A 26,623-nucleotide genomic window follows, 5' to 3' on the forward strand; every position below is an offset into this window, starting at 1 on the left:
ATTATTTCTCCGGAGGTCAGCTTAAACACTGCAACACGTCTGCAGCTGCTTAGCACCTCAGAACATACCCTGTAAATCAAACAGAGCTACGGGTGTATGCATAAACGACAAGCCTGAACTAACTGTTTATCTCTAGTTTGTTTATAAGAAGGATCGGTTGTAGAACACTGTATGTGTACATGAAGTGGTCGTTCTGTAGAAATGGGTGCTTGTTTTGAACATAATCTGTGCTACTGTTGTTGCTATAGTCGAATCCCTATCATTCAGCCTGATGAGCCTGATAAACCTGTAAGAATCCTGACTCTGCCTCAGCATCAAATGCAAAGTGTTTGTTTACCTCAGTATGAGAGACACTATGTGGGAACAGAACTCAGCCTGAGGAAGAAATAAGGTTGCCTAATGTCTCCCCCAGAAAAAAAAGTTCTGAATTTTTTTTATATTGACAAATAGTTATATTTTTATCAAACTTGAAATATTCTCATTCTTTTCTGCAGGGTAGCATTAAGTAGGCCCATGTGTTAATCCTAAATCTGTGGCTTCTCTCTCAGGCTGTCTTGTCTCCAGGGACATTCCCCGTACTTTTCCTACTCCACTTCAAAGCATTTTAAAAACGTGATTTTGATTTCTTTTCATTGAATTGATTTGAAAGACAATACTGCTAAAGAATGTTTAATTTATTCAATCTATTTTCAAAATTCATCAACAGAATTAAGTATTGAGCATAGTCCCTTATCTAAAATAAGAGGAATTGCCTGGCTTCTCTCAGCCACCAACACCAAGACATTGTAAGTGGTTCAACCTTACTTAGATATTGTCACAAACACCCATATAGAGTCCCTTTCTCTCTCTCTCTCGCTCTCTCAAACACCCAGAGTCCCTTTCTCTCTCTCTCTCTCTCTCTCTCTCTCTCTCTTTTTCTCACACACATACACACACACACACACGCAGTCTCACAATTTCACAGGCACATTCATTCATTCAATCGTATTTATTGAGCACTTACTGTGTGCAGAGCACTGTACTAAGCGCACATGCAGTCACACAATTCCACACACACACACACACACACATGCAGTCACATACAATTTCACATATGCACATGCAGTCACACAATTCCACATGCACATGCAGTCTCAGTTTCACACATGCACATGCAGTCTCTTACACACATTTTCACACACACGTACTCTTACAGACTCTTACCTGCACATGATTCTTACAAACACACACACACAGAAATATCAGTGATGACTTCCAGTGAGGCACTAGGTATTTGAGTAGAGTGGAAAGAGACACCTCTTATTGACACATCAACAGCAGAAATCTGGTTTTAACTTCCATAGATATATGGCTCATCAGGCTGCCCGTGAAGATAAAGAGAGAAGAATTGGAGGTTTCATCAAAGAGCTAGAGGAAATAGAGGGGAGTCTTGACTTCCACAGGGGCAGCATTTAGAGAGAGGGGGAGAAGATCTTAACTCCCACGGAAACTTGTGCTGTTACGGTGAAAGTAGCAGTTGGAGGAGGGGGTGAGTTTTGTTACCACAAGGATTAACACTCTGTGGACTGCAGAAATGAGGAGTAAAGGGAAGCCATTGGACCCCTCCCCCAGGGTCTGACTTTCACCACCACATTCCAGCCCCAGCAGCCTCCTGGCTTTTCGGCCCTAAAAGACAGAGACCACTGGGACCAGAAGTAGCAAGGGCCATGGCAGGAGAAGTGATGGAATCCTGTAGAAGTGGGATTAAAACAAAACCAAACAAAACATTAAGCGCTTAGAAATGGTATAGATGGAGAAGAAGCTCAGGAGGACCTGGGACCCAGCAAGGCCAAATGACTCAGGACCCAGTGAGGGAGTAAGGGTGGCGGGGGTGGCGGGGGCAGAGTGAGCTCTACTTACCTCTGAAAGATTGTGTTGGTCACTGCTGGGTTCCCCAGCACAGCAAGATTCACTGAGCTGATGAGTAACTTTATGGGAACCAGAGTTGTGGCAGCTCCTAGCTGTTTAGGGGATGGATGGCAGGAGCAGGGTGGCTTCTTAAATGTCCTCTTCCCTCCATGTCTCTTTTTGTAGCCCAAGTGTTTGGTCTCCTGCCGGACTGTTGAAACTTGTCAAGTGCTTAATGTGGGCTTTATACCTCCTCCCTTTAACTGATGAACTGGCTCTGGACCCAAATCATTCCTATGGGGAAAAGACCATAGGTTAGGACTATCCAGGTACATCAAAACCATATAGTAAATAGCCTAGTTTTTAATGCAAAAGGGCTGGGGACCAGGGAGAACATTCACCCAAAATGGCCCAAAACAGAAGAACGGACCGGGGTGCTTGGTTTTGTGTAACTCATTCATTTTACTGTGAGGGCTTCTTTGCAACACTATTCTGAGCACCTGTAAGTTGCCAAACACCTGTGGTTTTTAACCTGCAGAGTTGGGAATCATTCCAAAATTCAAATTGAATTTGCCATTGAAAACAGAAGGTCCTCTATGCTGAGAGATATGTGACTTTTACACAAGACTTTGTGCAGTTTTTTTTCCAAGCTAACTGGAGCCTGTCAGCTCTGGCTCACTGCATCATTTCAGACTACATTTGCAAACATAATTCCATACTGTATTTTAGAACTGTCAAGTACTTATACACACACACACACACACACACACACACACACACACACACACACACACACACACACACACGTAGCTGTCCTTTGCTTCCAGTGATGGCACTACAGATGGTGGGAGCCTAACCATGAGCGTAAGTGTTGCAGCAAAAAGTGAGGCATGACTGCTACTCTGTTGCATTGCTTACCTCTCAGAGGTTAAGGCAGAAGTAAGAGGCTCATTTTTTTTTCCTAAAATGGGCGGGGAGAGAGGTCAGAGAGTAGAAAACAAGGGTTAATCCCCAGCCACTCATTAGACTGGTCTAGTCTAAGAGTAATGTAAGTTAAGAAACATTCTTCATTCATGCTCCAAGGCTCTGGGGTTTGGAGGTTTTCTCTGTCGCTTCCACTAGAGTTGATGTCCTAGGCCACTCTTTAAAGATACTATATACAATATGTCGACTTAACATTTTGCAACATGTGGACCTTTTTAAGGAAAACAAACATTTGCATAGAGTGCAATAACAGTTCTGCAGTGTTTGGACTCCGTTTATTGGTGGTGAAGAACTTGGCCGCAAACAGTGCCTGCTATAGCATTAATTAAATATTTGCTTCCAGCCTTGGTGTTTATTGGCATGTGGAAAGTGTTTATAACCTTGTACAATCACCAGTAATTATGGCTAAAATATGCTCTTCATATCATGAAAATAATCACTCATTTCCCTTGCTTTAATGCACATTCAGCATTTGCTAAAATCACAACACTTTTCAGTCTTGGGCCCCAAAGAATCTACAGGATGTTTTATATAACAAAGACAAATGGAAGCCCAAAGAAGGATTCTACTCAGCAGTCTTCTATTTACCCAAACTAGGGTTCTCTTTCTGCATATCCTGGTCCAGTTACAACGTATTCCACTATTCTCAGAGGAATATTGTACCAAACAATTTGGATGGATTGGAAAATTGAGAAATATAAGCCAAATCTCAGTGATTTATTTAAAAAGGTCTGAAGACCGATCCTCATGAAAGAGAATTTTTACTACATTTCACTAACAGTTTATCTGGAAAAATCCCTCAGTGTACCAAATTGCTGAATTTTATCAAAAGAAAACCTTTCAAAGACTTGTCCTTCTTAGCGTACCTTTAACAAACTACAATCTAAAACATTTTCTTATATCTGGTGTTTATATCATAAGGATGCTCCATGGTAACTTGCCAGTTTTTACTTTGCCAGTAAATAGTCAGTCCACTGTACCGCAACTCAATCATCATGGTCAGTAAACCAATCAAGAGCATTTAAAGAGACCAACAGACATAATCCCAACTCTACCACAGACATGTGTAACCTTGTCATTGGACAAGAATGGTAATACTTTTTCCTCCTAACCTCAAAATGATGGGGAAGCACTGTGGCCTATGAAAAGAGCATGGGCCTGGGAATCAGAGAACCTGGGTTCCGATCCCAGCTCCACCACTTACCTGCTGTGTGACCTTGGGCAAGTCACTTAACTTCTCTGGGCCTCGGTTTTCTCAATTGTAAAATGGGGGGATTCAATACCTGCTCTCTCTCTTACTTAGCCAGTGAGCCCCATTTGGGACAAGGACTTTGCCCTGATTAACCTGATTTACTCCAGTATTTAAAACAGTGCTTGACACATACGTAAAAAGCACTATTAAATACCATAATTACTGTTATTATATGACAAAGACAAATGAAGTAATAGATGTGAAAGGGGAAAAAGCATAGGCCAGGGAATCAGAGGACCTGGGTTTTAATCCCAGGCTATCTTTTGCCTGCTATGTGACCTTGGGCAAATCACTCAACTGATCTCTGCCTCAGTTACCTCATCAATAAAATGGGGATAACATATCACTTCACCCTCCCTCTTAAACTATCCCATGTGGGATAGGGACTGCCAAGTATGATTATACTGTGTCTTTCACAGCACTTAATATGGTGCTTGGCCTATTGTAGGTGCTGAAATACCACAACTATCATTATTACTAATAAATTAAAACTGCACAGATTTAAAGTCCAATGTTATGAATGCCTTCTGGGGAATTCTAGAGGAAGTAAAAGATTCTATCCTCACCTTCAAGAAGTGTTTCTAAAGACTTGAATTTTCTGCTTCTGTTTTCTTTAAACCTGTTGCCCACTTCAAAAAGGTGGAGAAATTATTATTATAGTTTGATTATTCTCAATGTTTTTGCTAAGACCTTAGGGGGGTATGCCACAAAGATATTGCTTCAGATACAGACCCTGGTCCCCAGAAATTTCCCAATCTAAGAATGAAGTAACTATTTAGAAATTTATAATAATAATAAGAATTCATTCATTCATTCAATCGTATTCATTGAGCGCTTACTGTGTGCAGAGCACTGTACTAAGCGCTTGAGAAGTACAATGGAATTTATTAAGAGCTTACTATGTGTAAAGAACTGTTCTAAGCACTGGGGGGATACAAGGTGATCAGGCATGTTGTCCCAAAGGGGGCTCACAGTCTTAATCCCCATTTTACAGATGAGGTAACTGAGGCATAGAGAAGTTAAGTGACTTGCCCAAAGTCACAGAGCTGACAGTTGGTGGAGCCAGGATTTGAACCCATGACCTCTGACTCCAAAGCCTGTAGTCTTTCCACTGAGCCACACTGCTTCTCTGGGAGTATTAATAAATAATAAGGGAGTAATAATAAGATTATTAGATTTTATCTAATCCAATAATCACATTAAATTATAAACTCTCTAAGGACAAGGATGAGGTATTCTGCCCTTATAGTGTGTTTCCTAGTACAGAATTTGGCACATAGTAAGTGCTCTATACCCTTTCAGGTTTATTGATAAATGAAAACTACGCACAACTTTGCATAAAATACTGTCAAACAATAGTAACTGAGTATACCAATGCCTTGAGAGAGTACTACAGACATGAGCCTTTTTCAAGCTTATAATCAAGAGGGGAGAAAAAGACATTAAAATAATTGGGAGCTAGGAAGAAGGAAAAAGTGGATATGAGTATGAGCCAGTGTTTAACTGATAGGATACTTTTGCCTTGCACTTTATAATGGTACTACTGAGGTGAAATTACAACAGTTATCCATTTCATGATAGTCTTTTCAAAGCTGGCCTTCATTAAGTACACAATTTTTCTCTTCTCTGGTACTTCCAGCTACATTTCCTTTTTCTACGTTTAGACACCTGTTTCATTTCCTGACTAGGCAATAATTCCTCTCAGCACTCTTCTCCAGCCTTCTCCCTCTGAGCTCATGACTTTCTGCTTCAGGCTGTGTTTCACGATCTCTTTCTTCTCCAGCCCTTCCTTTTCCCTCCAGGACTCTGCCTCATTAACTTCTCTGCCAATTTGCAAATCTTTTCCTTCAGCAAATCCAAATAAAGGACATAATTCCTTTCAGGTGCTTTAAAGAAGTGTGGGGGTTTTTTTGAGGGGAAAGGGGAATGGGGGTTGGGAGGGTAGAGCATGAGGGGCAAAATAGGAGGTAACCATTTCATATCCAAATAAGAAAACAGGTATCCATTGTGCCCAAATCCTAAGTCTCTGGGTCTCTATTGTTATTACATCTACATGTGTGGGCTTACACTATTTTTCCTCCATAGATCATGTGCCTACTTTGATGGTCCTGCATTTCTATATTATCTTTCAATCAAAAAAGTCTTCCAAAAAATCCTATTTCTCTAATGACCTTAGAGAAGTAAAACATTTCTTGGAAGGAAACTGTCCTATTGATGAAAAATGACCCCTTTCAGGCCATTAGAGTGCAGTTTGACAAATTGCCCCAGAGTCTATGTGAACTCAACTTTCAAGACACAACTGTTTTCTTCCACAGGGTGGGCTTATCCAGACAATCAGCTATTAGATCAATCCTTCTAAAAATTATTGACTCAGTGGGAACAGGAAATCTAATTGCCCTGCAGGCCAGCAAAACACTCCCAACTATGAATTCAACATTTTGGAAGCGCCCCGTGGGCAAGGAATGTGTCTACCAACTCTGTTACAGTGTACTCTCCAAGCACTTAGTATGGTGCTCAATAAATATCATGGATTGATATACAAAGTACAAAACTAAATACGCTCATCTTGTGTTTTCATCTTCTGTAGAAATAAATCTGAGCCTTTCACCATCAGTACCTTTAGATGCCAGTCTCAAACAAGCAGGCTGCTAAATAATACAATTATATATAATCTATATTAATCAAAATATTCACGTGATATAATCAAAAATCCAGGTAGGAAATAGGGCCTGAAAATGATGATCAGCTCTGGGTTTAAGGAGCAACTTGACTCATTTGACCATGAAAGGTGAGACTGCCTAATTGATTATTTGCCCAGCAGGGATCCTTCTGTATAAATGGCTGCATTCAGACAATCAATCAATGGTATTTATTGAGCGCTTACTTTGTGCAGAGCACTGTACTAAGCGCTTGGGAAGTACAAGTTGCAACATATAGAGACAGTCCCTACCCAACAGTGGGCTCACAGTCTAAAAGGGGGAAGGGGCCACCCCCTAAAAGGGGGAAGGGGGAAGCTCTTCAAGCTTGACAGAGATCGTCAAGCACTCTTTTAGCAAGCCTCAGTGGGGAACAGCAGAAAAGATGTTGTGAATAGGAGGCCTGACATTACTAATGTATAGGCTGGCCTAGACAACTTCCAATGTGTTTCCTTGTAATTTGCTTTGGGTTGACCCAAAAGAAAGAAGATGCAGCAAAGACAAAGCTGCCCAGCGATATTTAATCAGTCAGGGTAATGACTAGTCTTTCCTTGATGATGGTCCTTGTAAGGAATGTATTCCAGCCTGGATAATACGGGTGGCTGATAAGGAAACTTGGAATATCTTTAGCTCCAGATTTCACCAGTCAAAGTTTAATTTAGGGAAGATGGAAAAACATACAGAACAGGGTCTTGAAAAGCACAAAATGACTCTGAAGATGACCTGCATTCTTACAAAATGCTCTGTCCACCACTGAGTCTCCAATCTCCTGCTGTGCCCTCCTTAACCCCCCTGAAACTTCCCCAGCTCTTTATAAGATTCAATCCATGGGATTATTTCAAAGCTCTACCCATCAGAGCTCCTTCTCTTCTCCTTTCCATTATTGCTTAATGCTGGGAGAAGCAGATCACCCAAATGGAAATCCAGCTGTGGTCACATCTTACAAGTCAAAACCTCAGAGAATTTAGTTGAACCACAGAGAAGCCTAGTTGGAATTGTAATGCCTTAGATTTACTTGTCCTCTGAGCAGTGTTCCACCAGCACAGAGGATTTTGCTGCTCTATGAACAAGTGACCCACAAGACCTCATTCCTGAGGCACTTTCCCTTCCCCCTCTGAGGAACTCAACTCAGCACCACCTCTCTCATCTTCCTCCACAGGAATTTTAGTCCCCGCTCCCTGAATTCACCACTCCCCTTTCTTCCATCAACCAATTGAAAGCTCAATTTATTGAGCACTTACTGTGTGCCTAGCACTATTCTAATAACCTGGTGGAGTACAGTGTAACAGAGTAGGTAGGCATGTTTCCAGCCCGCAGGGAGCTTAGTCTGGTGGTGGAGACAGACATTAAAATAAATCATGGATATGTACTTAAGTGTTGTGGGGCTGAGGGTGGGGTGGCTGTCAAGTGCCTAAAGGGTAGAAATCCAAGTGCAAGGGTGGCACATGGAAAGGTTGAGAAGCAAGCTTAAATTGAGCTTAAACTTCCAGGCCAGCAGTGGCAAGAAAGAAAAAGAGCCTTGGCCAAATAGATCCCAAGATGCAGAAGAGCTCTAGTGTACCATGATCCCCCCACCCCACCCCGCTGCACTAAACAGGGGGCAAGGGGTGCCCAATGTTCCAGGATTCCCCACTGTACTCAACTGGGGTTGGGAGAAGCCCACATGGGAATCAATGTGTTTCATCCAATTCTTTTCTATTTCTGCTTTGGGAAACTTGCAGTGACAATGATAGTCTCACAGGCAGTCTTGCCAGAAACAGTTCTGCCAGGTGACAGAGAGAAAAACATTCTGAAGGTTCAGAATCTCCACCTGAGCTAATTACAGACTGTTCACGGACAAAAGGAATCAAAATAGAGCACTGATAGCAGTGGAAATGGTATGTACTTATGACAGCTATCCAAGAGCTTTTGCAGTTGTAAATACCACATGTCCTGGTTTAAAAACACTGATGAGTAATCCAGCGAGCAAAGATATTTTGCAAAGATTTCAAGGACTTATTGTTCGCTTAGGTTTCCCCATTGGTGTTCTGCTAGCTCTCTGAGAAACCCTGGTTTTGTAACCTAAAACTGGGTAAAATTCAGATGATTTCAGGTTCAAGCAAAGAAAGGGAGCTATCCAAGTTTCCTTGGAAACTTCACTGAGTCTCAAACCAACTACTGTTACTATCACTGCTTTGGCTCCAGTGGAGCTTCACGGCTTGATTTTGAAATGATTCAAATGGCCCTTGCCTGCTGTGTGACCTTGGACAAATCACTTCCCTTCTCTGGGCCTCAGTTCCCTCATCTGTAAAAATGGGGATGGGGATTCAATACCTGTTCTCCCATCGACTTTTAATGTGAGCTCCATGTGTGACCTGATGATCTTGTATCTACCCCAGCTCTTATATTACAGTGCTTGGCAAATAGTAAGCACTTCACAAATACCACAACTCTTGTTGTTATTATTATTCAGTGTATCAAAAGAAGGCAGAGTTAACCTAATGGTGGGAACACAGTCTGAGTCCTGAGACTTTTAGCAATTCAATCCCAAATTTAATTTCATTTTTATTGTTCATCTGCCAGATTTTTTTTGCCTGTCAAAAGGTACATTCAGTTTTTTGGGGAAACCAAAGGGTGGGCGGTAGTACAGGGAATAAAAGATGTGGATTTATTTATATGGAATCCTTCTTTTCTTTCAACACTTATCCAAATGCTGGTTTAATAAAAGTCAACCTTTCTTGGTCTCTAGAAATAATGATCAAACCAAGAAAATGTAATCATCTAGTTTTGTCCACAAAATTAACCAGGAGACTCAGGCACTGTTCCTGACAACAATATTGGGAACAAATTTTCATGAAATCCCTTCACTAAAATCAGTACCAGTGGCCCTTATTTTGCTCATCATGAAGATTTGAAATGCAGTAGTTTATTCCTTACGGTGTCTCTCTCTTCACCAGACATATGAAGTTCTTATGGGCTTTTAACAATAGTTCATCTCAGATACACAAGAAGGATATTTTACTGAAAACTGGTGCAGAAAGCTGTGTTAAATAAATTTTAAACTGCTTCGAACAAAATTGGCCTGTGTCCACTTGGAATGGTATCTTTGATTCTATGAGAAAAGCTAGGCAACCATGAGAATATTGTGAATCATATTTGTCAGGAAAGATATTACATAAAGCCAAAGAATATAGTTCTGTATAATTTCTTGCTGTGTTTTATCTTCTCAATTTCCTCTGGGGTTCCCTGCACAGAATTACCATGGAAGTGCATCCAAAGTTCTCAAGGTTCTTCGCCAATGTTCTTAGTATCTCTCTGCTGAGTATCTAACAAATACTGTAATTCACTGTTTGTGGATACGAGAACTAAATAGCAAAAGGTATTGAAAACAAGGAGGCATAGATTCAGCAAGGCAGAATTTAGGCAATAATGAAAACAGACCTCAAATATCAGGATTCCTAGATACCATATTTTAGCCATTTGGCTCAGTGGAAAGAGCACGGGCTTGGGAGTCAGAGGTCATGGGTTCGAATCCTGACTTTGCCATTTGTCAGCTGTGTGACCTTGGGCAAGCCACTTAACTTCTCTGTCTTCAGTTACCTCATCTGTAAAATGGGGATTAAGACTGTGAGACCCACATGGGACAACCTGATCACCTTGTGTCCTCCCCAGTGCTTAGAACAGTGCTTCGCACATAGTAAGCGCTTAACAAATACCACCATTATTATATATTCTTATATTCCTATTTGGCACCATAGATGAGCATGCTAAAGCTACCTCATTACTGTGGTGAGGTTTAGCTACCATTGCCACCCACTCCAGACAGAACCTCATGCCGGGGGAAGTATTGGATGATGACTGAGACATTAGAACTGGTTCCACAGAACCTGCCATTAAAATTCACACGCTGGTTATTCAATCACCTTGTGGTTTACTAACAGTCACAGGACCATGAATGCTTGCCCAATGACCACTTTTGGTGAAAGCACTTTTCCTGGTGTGACAGTGAACACTCACTGGAGCATGGCTAGAAAACAGAACTCACCCTGCTACATTTTTGAGCTCTTTAAGATGGTACACTCTGATGCTCATGTTGCTTGATACTGCAAAATCCAAACAAGTCCAGGAAAAAACAGCAAGGATGGAAAGGCTCCTTTAGACTGTAAGTTCACTGTGGGCAGGAAATGTTTATTGGTATATTGAACTCTCCCAAGGGCTTAGCACAGTGCTCTGAACAGAGTAAGCACTCAGTAAATACATTGAATGAAAAGGTGATGATGTGCAAGTGGGGCTATCTGAGCATGACAAGACTTAATGCTTCCACGCTTTCTGTCCCCAAAATTGCCAGAAAGGAGATGTAGTTTCTTGGTGATCTTTTCTTCCCAGTCATTTACATTGTTTCTTTCTTGAAATAATAATAGTGGCATTTGTTAAGCACTTACTATATGTCAGACACTGTACTAAGCAGTGGGGTGGACACAGTCCCTGTCTCACAGTCTTAATCCCCATTTCATTCATTCAGTCAGTCATATTTATTGAGCACTTACTGTGTGCAGAGCACTGTACTAAGCACTTGGGAAGTACAAGTCGGCAACATACAGAGACGGTCCCTACCCATCATCATCATCATCAATCGTATTTATTGAGCGCTTACTGTGTGCAGAGCACTGTACTAAGCGCTTGGGAAGTACAAGTTGGCAACATATAGAGACAGTCCCTACCCAACAACGGGCTCACAGTCTAGAAGGGGGAGACAGACAACAAAACAAAATAGCTGAGGTAGCTGAGGCAGAGATAAGTGATGGGACTTGCCCAAGGTCACAGAGCAGACAAGTGATGGAACTGGGATTAGAACCCAGGTCCTGACTCCCATATACTAGTGAGCCCGTTGTTGGGTAGGGACCATCTCTATATGTTGCCAACATGTACTTCCCAAGCGCTTAGTACAGTGCTCTGTACACAGTAAGCACTCAATAAATACGATTGAATGAATGGAGGAAACGAGATTAAGTAGTGACTCTAGCGCTCTTCAAGCGGGACTGCCAGCATACCTGCCCCTCTGTCAGATGGAATCCAATGCCTCTCCCAATTAAGCAGTTGGGGCCTGGATCGGGCTCTGTAACCATTATTGCTGGATTTTGTACTTCCTTGCCACCATGCCAGCTCCTGCCCAGGTCCACACCAACCAAGCCCCCCAGGACTGGCAGCAGGTAACATCTATTCATTCATTCATTCAATTGTATTTATTGAGCGCTTACTGTGTGCAGAGCACTGTACTAAGCGCTTGGGAAGTACAAGTTTGCAACATATTAATTCAATCATTCAATTGTATTTATTGAGCGCTTACTGTGTGCACAGCACTGTACTAAGAGCTTGGGAAGTACAAGTTTCAACATACAGAGACGGTCCCTACCCAGCAGCGGGCTCACAATCTAGAAGTCACATCTAATCAACTTAAAACATACACTTACTATCACCTCTTTCTTAGAACTGCGCAGCGGCAACAGGGGGAATGAAGAGCTGCAGCTCCCAGACCTCTCAACTGCCATTGACGCTGACCCGTAATACAGCCCGTGTCCCCTTGCAACCTCGCTCATGCTCAGGAGGTGAAAGGGAATTATGATTGAGATAATTATTCTGGTGGGAGACCCAGGAAGAAAACAACACTACACTCATACATTACATCTCTTCCTTTCATGTCATAGGTTTCCTCTTCACCTTTAAATCGAATTTAATAAGCTGCAGATTTCTAGGGCCTTTCTAATTCCTTTGCCCTTTCACCATTATTGATAGGAGGAAATAATGCTTACTACATATAGTGCTTTTCACACAGTAAGTGCTCAATAAATACGATTGAATAATATATCAAGCACTGGGGTAAACACAAAGTAAACAGATTAGCCTACTCCCTGTCCCTTTCTAGGAATTATGGTATTAAGCACATATAATGGGCCAAGCACTGTGCTGAACGCTGGGGTAAATACAAGATAATCTGATCCTCAGGGACTAACAGTATAAGGCTCCTAAACCCTATAAGTATAACCCTAAACCCTAAACAGTATAAGGCTCCTAGTAGTTTCTTTTGTAAACAATAACACTTTCTCAGTTAATTGCCAAGTTTAATTCACCAAATAATCACTACTAGCAATCAAACCTCATAAGGAAACTAGACTGTTGTCTACTTCAGCATGAAATTGCCGATGAGTTTTCTTATATATATATATATTCATTACCTATTGGAGCTTGAGAAAAAGAAATATCACATATCTTAGAGCAATTATTCAAAATCAATTATATTTATTGAGCACTTACTGTGTGCAGAGCACTGTACTAAGCACTTGGAAAGGGTTCAAAACACAACATTTTAATTGATCCTAGGAATTATTTAACAAATGGAATTTGCTTAGTGGAGTTACAGTGCAAACTTAATTCTGATGCTAAACGCGTGAATCATATGACTGGACTTGTGTCTACTTATGCAGAGAAGGTCATGTTGGTATTTTCTCCAGCTCCAACAGGGAACATAATCCAGTTAGCAGCACAAAAGTCTGAATCAAGTTGTACAAGTACAACTTGTGTTTTTTTTACTGGAAAAAAAATTAACATTCAAAACCTGTAAATGTCCACCCTATAGAGGGTTAAATATGGGAAAAATTAAGGATGTTCTGTATCATTTCTGTTCACTTGATCAAAGCACACATTTTTTCAAATGACCTCATCAGAATTACAGTTTTGTTTCATTTTCAATAACTTTATTGGCACAGCCAGGACTGGAAGTGCTGCCAAAGTCAATGTATTAGGTCTGAATTGCCAGGGCAGCAAGTTTCATAGTGGAAATGGGATTCCGCACTGCGGGTCCCCATCTCATTTAAAAAAGAATTTGTTACTTAAAGTTCATTTACATTTGCTTGATACTATATGAGGGGTTGGGGCATAGGCAGGTTCATATTGCTTTTTGTGCCTCTGCACTCTCTCAGCATGAAATGCCTAAATCCCTCCAGAGCTGCCTTTAATTACACACACACACACACACACACACACACACACACACACACACACACAGAGATCGTCTATAATACAAGGTTGAATTTTTAAATAACCCCGCATTAAGGAAAACTCACACTGTAGTACTTACCCATGACATTTGTGTTTGCTCCTTGTGGGCAGGAAACGTATTACTTTATTCTATACTTTCCAAGTGTCTGCTACAGTGTTGTTGCACCAGGTGGGAACTCGATAATTACTAAATTAACTACTACAACCATTTTTTCCAAAAGTACCTCGTGCTGTATCATGTTGGTCCAAAGTAATAGTTGTAATAACAATAGTAACTATTATTATTATTATTGAGCCCCTGTACTATGTTCTGTACTATGTTCTTTGGTTACACGAAACCAAGCAGTGGCTCATTCCTGCCCACTAGAATCCTACACTCTAATGGAGGAGACAGACATAAATATATTTGCAAGTAGAGAAACCATGATAAGTAACTGAACGTACAGTTGCATAAGTGCATATACAAAAGTGCTGAGATTAGTTATAAATAAATTCATAAGTGCTGGAGATGGTTGGTGGGTCTGAAGAATATTCCCTAATCTGGCATCTTGTTCTAGCCACAATATGTAGTGAAAACATGTCTTTTGGCAGAACGATCAGTAAATAAATCAGTTACATATCAAAAATATATATTTTTATTAAGCCCACAAAATGTTGGAACATCCTAGCTGGCAGTTTTTTATATTTCACTATGACTCATATAATAATAATAATGATGGCATTTGTTAAGAGCTTACTTTGTGCCAAGCACTGTTCTAAGCACGGGACTAATATATGCAGCCCCATTTTTCGTTGGCATTTTTAATAATCCTTCTGCCCTTTTTTTGTCTTTATGCTATTTGTTAAGTACTTAAAGGCACTGTATTAAGCACTGGGCTAGATGTAAGATAATCAGGTTGGAAACAGTCTGTGTCCCACAAGGGGCTCAGCATTAATCCCCATTTTACAGATGAGGTAACTGAAGTACAGTGAAATTAAGTAACTGCCCAAGGTCACATAGCAGAGGTGGGATTAGAACCCAGGTCCTCTGGCTCCCAGGACCATGTTCATTCCACTAGGCTCTGCTGCTACTCAAGTGTTTGTTAAACTGGATGGTGTTGACAGCGTTGTCTGTATGTTTCATGAGCACCAAGAACATTTACTAGAGAAGTAGGGTGGCATAATGGAAAGAGCACAAGATTTGGAGACAAGAGACCTGGGTTCTAATAAAATTCTCCACGTGCCTGCTGCGCCACCTTGGGCAAGTCACAACTTCTCTGTGCCTCAGTTTCCTAATCTATAAAATGAAGATTAAATACTTTTCTTTCTCTTTTAGACTGTGAGTCTCATGTGGGATAGATAATATGCCTGATCTGATTGTATTGTGCCTACCGCAGTGCATAGTACAGTGCTTGGCACATAGTAAGCACTTAAATACCGCAACTCTATTAACAATAATAATAATAATGGCATTTGTTAAGCGCTTCCTATGTGTGAGGTGCTGGGGAGGATACAAGGTGATTAGGTTGTCCCACATGGGGCTCACAGTCTTAATCCCCATTTTACAGATAAGGTAACTGAGGCCCAGAGAAGTTAAGTGACTTGCCCAAAGTCACACAGCTGACAAGTGGTGGAGCCGGGATTAAAACCCATGACCTCTGGCTCCCAAAACCGTGCTCTTTCCACTGAGCCACGCTGCTTCTCAAAATACCACTCTTCTAAATATCTGGGGTAGCAACCCCTTGGGGAAAATCCTCAAAAACCTCCCAACTTTAATTTTAGAAAAATATCCAAGGAAAACCATGCCCTCTGCTCACACCTCCCCATTTACATGTTTCTGCCACAAAGCAATCAGTCAATCAAGGGAATTCACTGAGTGCCTTCTGTGTGCAGAACACTGAACTAATTGCTTGGGAGAGTACAACACAATTGCTAGAAATGATTCTTACCCTCAAGAAGCTTACAGTCTAGAGGGGAGCAGACACTAAGATAAACTACAGATAGGGAGAAGTAATAGCGTAGAAAAATATCTCAAGTACAGAGGGGAAATCGATTATGAGTACCTAAATAGTGTGGAAATGCTGAAATAGCAGTTGGAGGAGATATAAAGAGAGGAGATTAGAAACAAATCAGGGATGGCCTCTTGGAGGGGATATGATTTCTGCTGGGCTTATTCAGGCTTTTATTTTACTACTCTACTCTTAGATTATGAGTCCCATGTGAAACAGAGACTGTCTGATCTGATTATCTTATATCTATCTGCCCAAGGACTTCACATAGCTCTAGACGTACTGTAAGCACTTAATAAAAATGCCATGATTATACAATTACTCAGTGATGACCACTGTCCAGGACAGCAAGATAGAATGTAGCCATTTCCAACACCACTCCATCATTTTTCTCTAGGTAGCAGAAAAGGGATTCTTGGTGATGAACCTTATATTCCTCAAGTTCCTTCAAGTAAAAGTGTACACACCTCCCATTTAGAAAATGAAATGTCAGCCCTAGTCATTTTCTCAACAAATTTTCCTCATCAAATAGTTTGCTTATCACTATGGAAATAAGGGCTTCCCAGCGCAAAGAGCCCGGGCTTGGGAGTCAGAGGTTGTGGGTTCTAATCCTGGCTCTGCCACTTGTCAGCTGTCTGACTTTGGGCAAGTTACTTAACTTCTCTGTGCCTCAGTTGCCTCATCTGTAAAACAGGGATTAAGACTGTGAGCCCCCTGTGGGACAACCAAATTACCTTGTTTCTATGCCAGTGCTTAGAACAGTGTTCAGCACATAGTAAGCGCTTAACAAATACCATCATCATTATACCATTAATTACCATTTAATTATACCATAAAATACCATTATTATTATCCTCATATAGCCTTTCACAAATTACAGGATCATATGCACTGGACAAGCTCAGAGTCCTCCAGGCTGTACTGCCTCACTCCTACCTTTAATCCTCTTGATTTCTGCTCCTCTTTGCCTCTATACATTTAGTCTTCTATATTCTGTTACCCTGCCATTGTAAGTACAAGCCCCTACTGATTCTGAGCAAGATTAATTGTGCTCTGTCCCCTAACCTCAACTATTGTCTCATCGGTACCATATCTGCAGTGTCACACAGACACTCCCTGAGTGAGATTAGTTTCTGGTAAAAGCTTCAGCTAATGGGTGATAGGCCTGCCCTTTTCTCTGGCCTACAATTCCAAGCATAATTTCTCCTGCCGCTGATGAGAGACTAATCAGGAATGCCTCCTGGAGGAGATGAGATTTCAGAAGGCCCTTGAAGATGTGTCATCTCCAGGGCACAAAGAGACCAAGGTGTGAGGCGTATGGAGCTTTGCTCCGCAGAACCTGAAAACCACCTAGCACATCTGAACCACAGCAGCATGCAAAGGGTTTGAAAATAAATATCCTATCTAAGCTTTGAGTCCAAGATTGCATATCTCCTGAAACCCCCAAATAGGTCTTTTAAAAGTGCTATAACCTTCAAGCTGTCTGATGGGAAAAATCATTTTTCAACGTGTAACAAGCTGTAGCATTCTGACATCTTAAGTTTTGGATTGGGTTTTGTTTGGATTCTGCATTCCTCAACTTCTCCAGAGAATGCTACTTCTCAGTAGTGAGGTGGTGGTTTCAATCAGGCTTGGCTATTCCAGTCCAAATAAGGAAACTTTAACTCAGTGGGCTGCCTGTATTTTATGCTGCCACTTCTGACACAAATTGTTCTCTGTATGTGGCCTAATTCCTGATCCCGCTGCAGTGGGACATGGAGTCAGTGAGATTTGGGGGACTGCAAACAATGCACAGAGGTGGGAGTATGTACTCTGTGTACTAATGTTCATTACCACATGTATCAGAGTTGCAACCCACTTTCTAGAAGTTATTAAAAGGCTTACTAGAAGTTAGTATTATATCAATAAAGCTACTATTAAAAGCTATTAGAAGCCTCATTAAAAGCAAAATTCCTCCAAGAGGACTTTCCTGACTAAGCCCTCATTAATTTTTCTCCCACTCCCTTCTGCATCACCCTTGCTCTTGGATTTGCACCCTTTATTCACTTCTCCCTCAGCCCCACAGTATTTATATACATAATCCACAATTTATTTATTCATATTAATGCCCGTATCCCCCTTGAGACTAAGCTCACTGTGGACAGGGAACATGTCTACTAACTCTGCTATATTGTACTCTCCCAAGAGCTTAGTATAGTGTTAGTAAGATCCTGATTGGTAAGTAATGTGTGACTTGACACCATTTTACTCTCCCAAGCACTCCCTACAGGTACTCAATAAATGCCATTCATTGATTGTTTTAGGACTCTGACTTCACTGAACGAACTCAGAGTGTTAACTGGGGAGTAACAACAGTGTTTAGGTGAAGATTGCTATCTTCTGAATTCCTCTAAAGCCAGTTTATTTAATGTGCCTCTTTTGCATCTCTCTACACAAATCCTGCTGGCCCTTTCCCTCTTCACATCCAGCAGACTACTGCTCTTCTCATCTTCAAAACCTCCCTGAAAGCACAACTCCTTCAAGAGGCCTTCCCTAATTAAATCTCATCTTCCTCCTCTATTACTCCCAACCTCCAGCACCACTTCAGCACTTCAGGGTTTCTTAAGCACTTGGGTACGCGATCCTTTCCGTCCTACCCCCCTGCAGTCTCCCTACTCATATCGAAGAACTTGTGTACATATCTTTACACTCTGCTGCTTCCCCACCCTGTAGTTTACTTGAGTGTCTTTCTCTCCCAATAAACCATATGCTCCTTGAGGTCAGGGATTGTGTTCTCTCCTGTATACTCTGTTCTGCTGTACTCTCCCAAAGTGCTTAGTAGAAGTGCCCTGCATGGAGTAAAAGATCAATAAATACTATCGATTGATCCTTCCTTCTGGAGGCCTTTTCAGTATGCAGTAAATTCCAGTGAAGAAAGAAAATATCAGCACCTCTGTGGAGGTCAAGGATTTTCTTTCCTTCTCACATTCCCAGCTCAGTTTAAGAGTGTAACGTTCTCTAATCGCCAGGGTGTTCGACAGCCACCTTTCAGCCAGCTCACACCTAAGAAGCAAGGTCACCAACCTCAGACCACCAACCCAGCTCACTTTGATGAAGCCAAGCTCTTTGTGCCTCAGAGATGACCCCACAAGAAGTCGCCTTCAAGAGCTTACCTACTGCAGCTATGTCCAAGGAGGCCCCATGGTTAGCAACTTCACGTTTGCACTGCTCACTGCCAGATCAAACATGCACAATATTACAACCTAAATTCTACATATACCCAAGGAATTTTTAAACCATTCTTTGCACGCTTTTTCTTTTCCTTTTTTTGCAAACCCAATATCTTCTTACAAGCAAAGTATACAGAGCCATACAAATTGCAAAGTCCCACCGCATTAAATGTTACGCCTAAATAAATGATCTCATCTGAAGGCCAGGATTACAATTAGAATTTTCCCTACCCTGGCACGGGGGAAATTTCTCTACAAAGCCAAAGCTTTTTTGGCTATTGTTTTAAATGGAATTAATTGCTACTTATCTTTCAGTTGCCCATGCAAGACAGGATTGTCCTTCCCAACACCTTCCTCCCTCTGCCCATGAAAGAGAGAGGCCTGGTCTAAAACAGACTTTGCACAGCATGGAAGGAGCCATTTGGTTTCTGCCAGGAGCAGTGGTATGTGGCACTGTAGAGAAAAGATTCCGGGAACTCACAAGATGGTCTAAATCCTGACGCTTCGTTCCAGCAGGAGATTAACAGTAGATTTGGGAACTTGCTGAAGGTCATAATTTGGTTGGTTTTTGTACCATCCACAACATCCTTGGCCAATTTAACCAAGTGCTCTGTACCAAGAAGAGCGATAATGGGGAAGGAGCATGGGGTGTCTGAATGCTAGAGAGATGCAAAATGATGTTGATTACAAAGCACTCCACACATGCCTTGGGCTATCCCTCAGAGCCGCAGTCTATTATCTGGTGATGTGTGGCCCACACATCCCAGTTAACTCTAGATGGGCAAACCTGGTGGTGCCTGAGGTTCCAGCTCCTCTTCCAAAGTCTCGCCTCCCACAAAGGCTGAAATGTGTTCGCCCGACCACTTTCACCCTTAAAATACACATGGGCTTGAAAATTGAGGGAAATTCAATCCGTATGTTTCTGATTCATGGACACCGAACCCATTAAGATTCTGTTTGGTAAGAGCTTTCTGAAGTCCAAGATGACTTATGAGCCTTTTATAGCCTGTTTATTTTGAGGCAAAAAAAGGTCACGTTTTACTGGTGAGTAAACAGAATTTGAAAATAAACTCTGAGTTGAGTGAATGAGACAAAGAATCCAGATAGTTGAAACATACTAAATCTGAGTAAAAGTCATTGTTCATTCATTCATTCAATCATATTCATTGAGCGTTCAATGTGTGCAGAGCACTGTATGAAGCACTTGGGAAAGTACAGTACAACAAAACAGTGACATTCCCTGCCCACAACGAGCTCTTTATCCTTTTCCTATTATTTACTGCATCATAACTATGTAAAATAACTAGGTAATTGGGCTATAAACATACAGCTTACTGCATTGTTTTAATTATAATGGATGAAAAATGGGAAAATTGTCAAACATAGCTGTAATTTGAATATTTTAATTCCTTTGGGGGATGCTCTGTATTATAATAATAATAATAATAATAATAATGATGATGATGGCATTTATTAAGCGCTTACTATGTGCAAAGCACTGTTCTCAGCGCTGGGGAGGTTACAAGGTGATCAGGTTGTCCCACATGGGGCTCACAGTCTTCATCCCCATTTTACAGATGAGGTCACTGAGGCACAGAGAAGTTAAGTGACTTGCCCAAAGTCACACAGCTGACAATTGGCAGAGCTGGGATTTGAACCCATGACCTCTGACTCCAAAGCCCGTGCTCTTTTCCACTGAGCCGCGCTGCTTCAGTTATCATATTTCAGGATGATCCTACACACAACCACACCCACACTTAAAATCAAATGAAAAAGCAGAATTACTAAGGATGAGTTCTTGGACTATGGTGAGCTGACCAGCTCTGCACCATTTAGTGTTACACAATCTCAGGGCATGTGAGAAGAGGAGATTTCAGTAGGATAGCCCAAGCAAGTGCTGCATAGATTACTGAAAGGAGGTCTGCTCAAGCAGAAAGGGCAGAACCAACGTTTTAAGGACAATGTAAAGCACTATCTCAAATGACACTTTACAACAACATATTGTTGGGAAAAAATAGCAGAAAGCAGACCAGGCTCGCATATGGATTTGCACCCTCTATTCACCCCACCCTCAGCACTTATGTACATAGCTATAATGTATTCATATTGTCTGTCTCTCCCACTAGACTGTAAGCTTTTGGTAGGCAGGGAACGTGGCTACCAATTCTGTTATTCTGTACTCTCCCGAGCACCCTTCACACAGTAAGTGCTCAAATACAATTGATTGATTAATTGATGGAGATAAATACGTGGTAGGCCGACAACAGAATGGATGAGCCAACAGTCTCACTTTCTGCCCTACACTGGGATAGATCTTAAGGAGCAATGTCTTCGAAAAGATCATGCTACTAGGTGAAATAATAGTAACACAAGGAAGATATGTAACAGCAAAATAAAACAATCTTCACATGTGAACAATGTAGAAGGCTCTGTTGACAACTAAACAAGTTTTTTCAACCAAATTCACCAATGCATAAAATAAAGTTCGTTGTCAAAGATGTCGTAAAAGAAAGGACAACTGGGTGTATGTCTTAACCATGAGTAATCTGACTTGATACTCCATAACTATGTCAAAATGGAAAGATCCAAGATTAAATACCCAAGGATTAATCATGGCTTACATATTGCATTCAGAAATGATGGACACTCTGCCTAAAAATTAGTTAAAAAAATCAGCCAAAAGCAATAGAAAGATGAAATGTGTTTCTTTACTATGTAAATACAATGCAAGATGGCAAAAGGGAAAATTAAAGTTTTATTTAGCCTCAATCACCAAAGCATCTAATTCAGGGAATTTCTATGTATTTTGTTGAACTGAGTCAAACACAGGCACACATCATTTTTATGGCAATAGCTAAGTAACTAACAGTTCTGAAAGTCAACCAATTCAACAAAGGTTCTATAAAAGGAAAAATGTTCCCAACCAATTAACAATGTAGCTAGAAATATGGAAAAGTTTACAAAGGAAAACAAAGCTATGTGAATCCCTGAATCATATGAACAAACCAATGCAGAATCTCAAATGCTGACTTAGGGAAAGGGGCGTCTGAAAAGGGGACAATGAGACATGGAAGGGAGTGTATTGGCCATGAATGCAGAATGCAACTCACCACAAAGGAACACAACAAATACTGTAACGTAGGTCTCTAGGAATGCCAAGAGGAAAGTGTCCAAATGAAGGAAACATGAGCTTGTACTTCCCAAGCGCTTAGTACCGTGCTCTGCACACAGTAAGCACTCAATAATACGATTGAATGAATAAATGAATGAATACAATGTCACCTAATGTGATTTGAGTTATTACTCACCTGTTGACCTTCAATTAACCTTCAGTTTTCCTTTACCTGTCCATTTTGTAGTTTTATCCTACGTCAATCAATTAATCATTTTACTGAGCACTTACTATGTGTACGGCACTGTACTGAGCAGTCGGGAGAGTAAAAATAAAAACAGACACATTCCCAGCCCACAATGAGCTTAGACTCTAGAGGAGGAGATAGATATCAATATAAATTACAGATATGTACATAAGTACTGTGGGGCTGGGTTGGGGGGGGGAGCAGTAGTGAATAAACGGAACAAGTCAGGGCGACACAGAGAGGAGTGGGAAAGGAGGAAATGAGGGCTTAGGGAAGGCCTCTTGGAGATGTGCCTTCAATAAAGCATTATCCACAGCCTACAATGTTATATTTTTAGGTTTAAAATTCTCTGGCCGATACCCTGAGTTCTCTAAGACAAAGGTGCAATATAAAGTAAACCCACACCCAGGTATTACATTAAATAGAAAATTAGAGTGGGAAGAGTTTTAAAGAATAAAGCTCTGTCTGGGTCCTTCCCCCAACCCTTTGGGGGAATTAAAAGGGGAATTAACTGAATAGTTTGGCAGCAATTTACTGAGTTGAGTTGACTATTCTTTGAGTTGTTTCCAATGGATTGAGATATGAATGGTTTTGATTGTTTCAAACTGATTTTGAAATACATCTGAAAAGCCTGGGTGGTTTTATTCTAGTGAGAATCAGTCAAAGGATTCAAGTCATGTCAATAGATGGTGCTCTGTCATGAGCAGCAGCAGCATTTGCTGAGTACCTACTGGGTGCAGAGCACTGTACTAGACATATGGGAGTATATAATAAGAGTAGATGGCACAGTCCCTACCCTTGGGCAGCTTAAATGGGATGACATGACCGGGAGATGGGGATCAGTTATGGAATGCCACTGAAAGAGGTGATTTTTAGGAGGGCTTTGAAAGCAGGGAAGGATGTGGTTTGGTGGATTTGAATGGGGAGGGAGTTAATGAGGGTATTTGTTAAGCACTTACTATGTGCCAAGCACTGTTCTAAGCGCTGGGATAGATTCAAGCTTATCGGGTTGTCCCACGTGGGACAACCTTAATCCCCATTTTACAGATGAGGTAATTGAGGCACAGAGAAGTGAAGTGACTTGTCCACAGTCACACAGGGGTTGAGTGGCAGAGCTGGGATTAGAACCCATGACCTCTGACTTCCAAGCCCGTGCTCTTTCCACTAAGCCACGCTGCTTCTCCAGGCAAGGGGAAAGACATGGGCTATGGGTTGGAGACAGGAGAAAGTCAAGAAGGAAGTACAGTTAGGAGAGTTGTTTGGAAGGAGCAAACAGTGAGAGACAGTGGGAGTCAGAGGGCCTGTGTTCTAATTCCGGCTCCACCACTTGTCTGCTGTGTGACCCTGGGCAAATCACTTAACTTCTCTGTGCCTCAGTTACCTCATCTGTAAAACAGGGCTTAAAATGGTGAGGCCCATGTTGGACATGGGCTGTGTTCAGCCTGACTAGCTTGTAATTAACTCAGTGTTTAGTAGAGTGCCTGGTGCTCTGTAAGCTGTAAAATACAAAAAACCAAATGAATAACAGATAGGGCATTGCAGAAGAAGAGAGCAGAAAGGTAAAAAGAAAACAGCTAGTGGAGAGTCTCGAAACCAACTGTCCAGAGTTTTGGTTGATGCCGATAGCGATGGATAGCCATCGGAGGTTTTTGAGGAGGGGAGTGGTATGTTCTGAGTGGTATTTTAAGAAGAACCAGGCAGCTGAGAGTAGGATAGAGTGAAGACGAGAGAGATTAGAGGCAGATTTTTGTCAAGAGGCTGAAACAGTAAGCCAGGAGAGAGATGATGAAAATTTAGACTACGGTGGTCGTCATAAGGATGGACAAAAAGAGAGCATCCTGGTGATGTTATGGAGACAAATCTGGAAAGAATTACAGATAATTCTCCATCCCCCCCATCTTACCTCCTTCCCTTCCCCACAGCACCTGTATATATGTATATATGTTTGTACATATTTATTACATATTTATTACTCTATTTAACTTGTACATATCTATTCTTTTTATTTTATTTTGTTAGTATGTTTGGTTTTGTTCTCTGCCTCCCCCTTTTAGACTGTGAGCCCACTGTTGGGTAGGGACTGTCTCTATATGTTGCCAACTTGTACTTCCCAAGTGCTTAGTACAGTGCTCTGCACACAGTAAGCGCTCAATGAATACGACTGATTGATTGATTGATTGATAAAATGAATGTGGACAGGTAAAACACAGAGCAAAGCTAAAGATGAAACCAAGGGGATGAGCTTCTGGGACAAAGAGCCCCACAGCATTTATATTATCCTCACAGCACTTACATACATATCCATAATTTATTTTAATGTCAGTCTCCTCATCTAGCCTGTAAACTCCTTTATGGTCAACTACATTTTCCTAAGTTAGAGGGGAAATGAGACAAAAGAAGATGACCAATCTTGATAGGTGATGATTTTTGATTATCCAATGTTGTGTCAGGTTAATAGTGGCCTCTGATTAGCTAATCTTTCTCATGTGATTGAATGAATGAATGAATGAAACTAGATTAAGGTGTCCTACCACTAATATATCCCATATGGGTCTTGGATAGATGGAGATAATAAAATGTAAGGAAGTTAGATTTTTTAAACTTTGACCAAGTCTCAGTAGGATGTCCTAACCCTGGTGACTTAATGTCCTGATTTAGGAGAAAAATGGAGTTTTAGACTAACAAAACGTTGCTGACATTCCACTTTAGTTCTTTAAACATTGCGATCCCCCATTCTATTTGGGATTTACAGTAATGACTACTTTGTTTGCACTTTACACTATGTCTTGTGATACCACAGGGTCATAAATCTAATACCAATTCCATATATTCTTAGAAGCAGCGTGGCTCAGTGGAAAGAGCCTGGGTTTGGGAGTCAGAGGTAATGGGTTCTAATCCCGGCTCCGCCATGTCTGCTGTGTGATCTTGGGCAAGTCACTTAACTTCTCTGAGCCTCAGTTACCTAATCTGTAAAATGGGGATGAAGACTGTGAGCCCCACATGGGACAACCTGATCACTTTGTATCCCCCTCCCCCCGGCACTTAGAACAGTGCTTTGCACATAATAAGCACATAACAAATGTCATTATTATTATTATTATTATTATCATATTACTATGCTTTTCTCATAAAATACAATGGGGACATTTCCAGAGTGTTTCCCAGAAAACCAGTGAGAAAAATGGCACTCATAACTTTTAAAATTTGGAATGGATTAAGTACTCTGGTAAATGCCTTGTGAAGCTGGGATAATTAAATGCCACATTTCTAAAGTCTCTCAAAGATGAACAGATCCCAACATTAAGACTCTTGATTCTGGAATGCAAAATGACAACAAAATAAGGTATTGAATGCTATTCTGTTCTCTATCCCTAATATAACTTACTCTTTAGGGACCCTTCTCAAGTGCACTTTGCAGTTGATTTTCTAAGCTACTGGCTTTTAATATGTGGCAGGTTTTGTTTGGATACTCGATTATAAACTCTCTGAGGGCAAGGAGACTAATTATCTTGTACTGTTGTCTGGATGAACCCAGATTGCAACGTTTTTGGCCCTTTACATGTTTAGATATATAAGAAATAGACTGTGTTGGTGCCAAATCATGAAAACTGAAAAATGTGAGATCACACTTAAAGGAGTACTCAATCTTTGGAACATGAAGGAAGTACCTTCTAATAGATTTTTCCTTGACTTGGTAATACCAAATCAGTGTCTGATTTGGAGGGTAATATCAGCTGAGCCAGCATGGGGCTGCCTGTCAGAACATCTGGTTCCTATTCACATCTTTGCCACTGACTTGCAGTGTGAACTTGGGCAAGTCCTTTAACCTCTCAGGCCCTCAGTTTTCACATTTTAAAAGATGAGAAAAGATAGATTGTGAGCCCTGAATAGAGCAGGGACTGAGAGGAACAGAGTAGTAGACCCTTACTCATCAGGAAAAGCAAAAATCACCAAGGGACAAATTGCAATTTAGAGAAAATTCCCAACAATAAATGAAGGCTCACTCCAATTCCAGGCTGCTCACTTTTTCAGGAAGAACTTCAAAGTTTCTAGTCAGCTTTCCAAAATCGGTTTAAAAGAATCATGTTGCCGGAGAGGGGGGCATGGGGGAAGGGGTATGTTTTAGGGTTTTTAAGAGGCCATTCCAAACACTGGAAACAACCTAGTCCCCTAGCCAGCTTTGTCCTTTCCACTTGGCAAACATTATTCCCTC

This window comes from Tachyglossus aculeatus, chromosome X3 (genome assembly GCF_015852505.1).
Source record: "Tachyglossus aculeatus isolate mTacAcu1 chromosome X3, mTacAcu1.pri, whole genome shotgun sequence".
Classification (NCBI taxonomy): Eukaryota; Metazoa; Chordata; class Mammalia; order Monotremata; family Tachyglossidae; genus Tachyglossus; species Tachyglossus aculeatus.